The sequence below is a fragment of the Neodiprion lecontei genome, chromosome 1 (genome assembly GCF_021901455.1).
Source record: "Neodiprion lecontei isolate iyNeoLeco1 chromosome 1, iyNeoLeco1.1, whole genome shotgun sequence".
Lineage (NCBI taxonomy): Eukaryota > Metazoa > Arthropoda > Insecta > Hymenoptera > Diprionidae > Neodiprion > Neodiprion lecontei.
The window spans coordinates 13,363,774-13,369,827 of NC_060260.1; positions in this window are offsets into that span (position 1 = coordinate 13,363,774).

A 6,054-nucleotide genomic window follows, 5' to 3' on the forward strand; every position below is an offset into this window, starting at 1 on the left:
TTCGATTTGACCGGATATATTATTCTCCCTTTTTACTTCAAGTGAAGAAATATTTACATTATGTATAATTATCTACCGAAAAAAACGGCTCTTCAATTCGTTGACTAATGTCGACACGGACGTTTTTCTCTTCTCTTTCGAGACGACTGTGATCTGTGAATATAAATTACTGTAAGAATACAGTATATGGAACATTGACACTTATTTAGGTGATTCATATGATATCACTCAAGTTCCACGTGAATTCATCTAAGTTATTCATGAGATATCCTGTACGCTCGTTCTTGCCCAGTGATGGCCACTTAGCTAAAAATTACCTAAGCGTCGATTAATCGAGTCCCAAAAAATAATCGAACACGATTCAATTGAATCGGGAAAAATTAATCCATTTAATCGACTATTTTGTATTTTTTTAAAACGGTGCATTTGAAACTAAAATTGCGTGAAATTCAGTATGTAGTCTTAACAGCCTGAAAGGTTTTTGATAACTTACAGTTTCATTTAAAATATTTTTCAATTTCAGCTGAAAATATTCATTAATCTTTCATTTCATTACATCAAATAGGTACTTAGTAAGAAAGACAGTGATAACAATTCATATTTTAATCGCATAAATTGATATTGTGTTGTGTCGTTCAAGGGACTGAAAAACAAAAACCGATTGTAAGGAAAAATGATCGAGTTTGAAAGATAATTGATTATACTCGATTAATAGGGAAAACATATAAAAGAAGAAAAATTATCCAATTTGTATCCGAGATTTTTAGAATAGCGTGTTATAATGCAATTAGATTTAAAAGTTGCACAGTGTAGGTACTTTGAAGTGCACATCAGCGTCTTAAAAGTTTTCTTTAAATCTAGGAAAATGTTAGCTTCTAAATTGTTTTAAGAATGAATTTTTGAAGGAACGCATAACAAATTTAATTTATTCTGACGTATTTTTTACAAATTTCATTTCTAGGATGTCATAAATTCAAAAATTTTCGTCTAGTATTATCAGTGGTGAAGACAGAAGTTAGTAAATTCGTAGAAATAATGGCAGTTTTTTATTTCTGCGTCAAATAAAAACGGATTAGAGTGTTTTTGTTCAAAATTACGGATAGACCGGGGCTCTTAAGCCCCTTTTCGCGTTTGATATACATGACTGCGATATTTGGAGATATCGGGACAACCTCTTGAAACTTGAAAATCAACTGCGCATGCGCGAGATTTATCGGCTGTTTGTGCAGGCTGGCCATTCCGAGTTTCAACTGTCAAACTGTTTCTGGCGTCGATATAGTTGATACGAATTTTCGAGGTTAGAATCTTAAATAATTGAGGTTGTGACTCGGAAAGGTTTGGGAAGCATTTGTTATTTGGTCAAAAAGTTTATTCTTCAAAGAACGGTCGGAATTTAATCCTTACGCTCTTTGAAAATTCAAACGTAGACATTTTGTGTAAGTTGGCCCGCCTGCATCGCAGACAAGAATATCGCTGCGGGAAGATTTCGCCGACCAATGAGATTGAATTATTTTACGCATGCGCAGTTGATTTTCAAGTTTCAAGAGATTGTTCCGGTATGTAACGTCTAACGTCGCAATCGACCAGGGTAAACCCTTAAACCCGTTTTAAAAAATCCCTATGACTAATGCCAAATTTCCGAGGTGTAAATCCTGCAGCGTGCCTCATTTCCCGTAAAATTTATGGAAATTCAATGGCGTTTCGGAATTATTATGGGGAATTCTTATGGAAACTTTATGGAGTATTGAAAATTTCTTTGGAATTTCAATCAATTTCTTGGCGTTTTGAGAATCCCTGTATTGGTTTGTTTCAGACTGAACAAAACACGGTATTTGATGTTATACGTAACATTTCGTGCATACTTATTGTCAGAATATAATATGATTATTGTATGTTTATCGACCCGATTAGTCTTGAATAGTACGGACCCGGTGAATGCATGGACTAGTATAGTGATATTTATACTTCAATTTCGCACGTTTACGGCATCGTTTTTAGAAATATACTTTCAAACTTCACACTTTCTGAACAGTATGAAATGTGAAATGACTCTGATTTATTTGACCATGCCTCGTTATATGATACAGGCTTTGATTAAATACAGTTCATTCGTGATTTGATCAAACATTTCAAACACGCATTTGCTGCAAAATTCTTTCATGGGTGGTTTCATAATTCAATTGACGAGAGTCAGAAGTAGTACTCATCACACTGTTTCATGGCATGCAATTTCATTCAATAAAATTGATATATTTCGTATAGAATGATGCAATGATGCAAAGTTCGAAATTGTATGATTAGTTTTGATTTACTGGTGAGAGATTGCATAGCTTTCAGTGAACGCGATTAAACTTTTTATACGTATGAAACATTAAGTAAATAGTGAAAAAAAAAAGTAAATAACACGTTGAGTGATAACAAATGAATTACACACTGTCCGGCTCGAAAGTTTGAAAAATATTTCTGGGGAATAAAGAAATAGTAGTAAATAAAAAATAAAATATTTTGGAGATGATACTGGAAGGATCATTTCGTGAACTATTGCACGTCTTTAGTCAGAAGCATTTTTACATAAATGAACATCAGTACGAAGAATACTTTAGTATAGAATTATGTTTGCTTTCACTACATATAAAATTAACTGGATATCTCGTAAATAATAAGTATATTTCTGAGAGATTAATCTTATGACGAAACATATTTCCATGTATTGATAAAACTTTTATTCGTCCAAGACAATTCTTATCAAATAAAATCGTTTCTGAGATTATAAATTCAATTCTTGTGATGCGCATATTTGCGATATACTTACTTTTACGTGACATTATGGAGTACCAGGTCAGACCGTGTCGAGTTCACTAATTCGCATTGCCAATTGATCGCCAATTATTATTGTGGAAATCTTAGAGCGTGTCTCGATGAACTATTCAATGAACGCGTTAAGCCAAGACTAACTCGAGTTAAAGCCAGAGCACTTGCACTCTCGTACTCTATCTCGTAATGGTCAGATGCTGGATGCCCTCTCACATTTTATAGAGGAAACCTCGTGACGAAGTTCCCCTCGGAAAAATCCCGGATCAGAATAAGAGAGGGAGACGGAGAGAGAGAGACACAGAGAGAGAGAGAGAGAGAGAAAAAACAATCAAAAGAAACAACAAAATAACGAGATGCTGAAACGTGGTATCTTCTGTACCTACTTGCGTATCACGTTTGAATGGATGTTTGCGAATTCATGCCATATTTTATTCTGCGCGTGTCATCAACGTTCTGCAGAATTCTATCTTTGCTGATACGGACCGGCCATGTGGGCCATAGGCTCTATCCTGTATTGCAAAAATTATAGTACTTGCACACGTACTTCTTCATTTTCTATTTCTATATATTTTCTATATATATTCATTTCATAGACGAAATCTGTTGTCGCTTTGTCTCTCGTATTTTTTTTTTTTTTTCTGAAAGATGAAGACATGGAGCGAGAGAATGGGAAAATTCGACTGTTGACGTATTATTCATAATTAGGGCTAGAAACTTGTCAAGCACTATAATTAAACCGGTCTAGTTCGTCTGGCCAGATGCGAAGCACGTGTATAAATAATATTCGCTGGTATAAGATACCTACAAACCAACTCGATACACTCACAGATTTTGATGAGAACTCGTGGTTCAAGTTAATACCGATATGATTATTAACATGATAAGCTATGTGATAGAATTAGGAGATAATATAACATAAAAAAAAAAAATTATTATTGCTAGGGACTATTGTTAAAATGATGGAAACTAAAAATACGTTCAATTGTGTCGGAATGTGAACATAGAAGAGAGAAGTTGCACGTTGAGTGTGCAAGCGGCAGGAATCTTTTCGTACTGATGAAAGTTATGCTATAACATAGTAACTATTTCTAATTCTTCTATACGCAAGTCAGGAGATTCAGATTTAATCACGTTCTCATCGTGTCGACGAAATATGCATCTTACTTGATAAGGCGCAAGGATATTGAGTTTTTAATTAGTTAATTTTGTTCAGTTCTTTTGATAATTTAAATAACCGATAACTCTAAACTTATTCGAATCTCAATCATTTAAAGTATACGATCGAATTTCAAACATATTAACTTCGAATAAATTGCAAATTCAACGCGTAAGGAAAGTATATCTCTGTAATTGAAAAAGATAATACTAAGAAATCCAATAATTCCGAGAGCTTTTTTTTCAGAGAACTGGAAACTTTTGAGACAGGAATCAGTTCAACATGAGATATTGATGATGATTTTTATTTACACAAAAGTCATAAGAAAAGAACTTTTGAGGCCCTGAATATAAAATTCCTTTCGTCGCTGAAGGAATACAACGAGTTATCTAATATTCGAGAAATTATTGTATTTCCAATTTAATCTGTGCTGGTAATTAATTATTTTCAACTATGTACCCGATACTGTGTAACGTGTTATTGTAAAATGTACACCTTATTTAGATATAAATTTTTTGAATCAAACATCTTCCAAGCACAATGAGTCACGAATCAATCTCTTATTTGCACTTTTACGCAATAAATATGTTTACAACCCTGGCGTGGAAGTAAAAGATATGAAATAAGCATATTTTACATGACTTTGCGAGTCAGGAAATTTCGGTGGCGTCGTTATTTTATACATAGTAGAACATTATTATTCCCTACTTTTTCTGAATAACGAGTCGAATAATACTAGCTATTTAAGTTAAAAGTATAAAGAGAAAGATCGTTTAATCGTTTAAGTTAATTGTTCTGGAATTGTGAGCGACGAGGCTCGTCGAGTTCGAATCAGCGTATTTCTTATTTTTTAATACGTTTAGGAGATCTCATAACCTAATTGTATTCTGAGGGAATTATTAATTCACTTTTTACTCAAACGCGTACCTTGATCCTCTGATGTTTTGGCTTATTCGAATTAAAGATACTTAAAGAATTAAAAGGCGCGCAAATTTTCACGTATATTATACCTGTCAACGACCTTCACAATCCATGCTGAGTGAAATTGCAGTTCATCATAGTTATTGCCAAAAATTTCAGCAGAATGAATATCCATACGACAAGGTTATCAATATTGTTAAAATTACCAGCAAATATCGTTACACAAATAAGGATTGAGGTAACTGTGTTTGAAAAATTATACTGTGTTTTTCTTACGTAAAACACAGAGGCACTTTCAAGAGCTACAAAAAAGTATAGTATGAGTACCAACTGTGAACTAGAGAAAAGAAAAATAAAAAAAAAAATATCATCATATTACTACACAATTTGTGTAAATAGTTACAGCACTTATTCGCAAAATGACGAAAAATTATCATTCGTCAAAAGATTTTTCCAATCAAAGCCTGAAGTGCAGACTTGGTATAAATACCAACCATGAAGAGGGATGATATCAAGGTACCTGCCCGTAAACTTGGATCAATTGCCACTACACGGCAATTTTCCTATTATCGTAATGACCGGTTCGTCATGTCCCAGCTATTAATAGCGATCTGCACTGGGAGAGAAAGTCCGTACTTTACAGGGCTCGGGATAAATGTGTAAAAGACCGTAGACTTCCTAGCTGTGGCTCTCTAACGACTTCCACTGTTCGGCTTAGAATAGCGAGCTTATAGGTAGCCGTTCACGTTTGCTTCTCAGAATAGATCTAATTTGGCATTCCCACATGCGCTAATTTTCTGCCACTTCGAGCCGTTTTACCTTATATGCAGAGTCGTTACAATATTAACTAATTTGTAATGTAAAGGTTATTTATTATGTAATATAAAGGTAGATTACATGATTACGTCTGAGGTTGAGAATATTCGCGCCTCGTTATCGGTCATCGAAGTGTTGATCTTGATACCGCTCGTTTTCAGTATTACCTTCGTGTCGTTGTTGACAGGGATTTAAATTAACCCGTAACTATAAATACAATCTATGTAATAGCTGCACAGCAGAGTTCGCAGAAATAGACTAATTGAAAAGAAAGTTATATTATACGAGTACAGCGTTAAGTTTCTTACATATGAACGTTATAAATTACTTTCTGTCTTGCGCGTGTT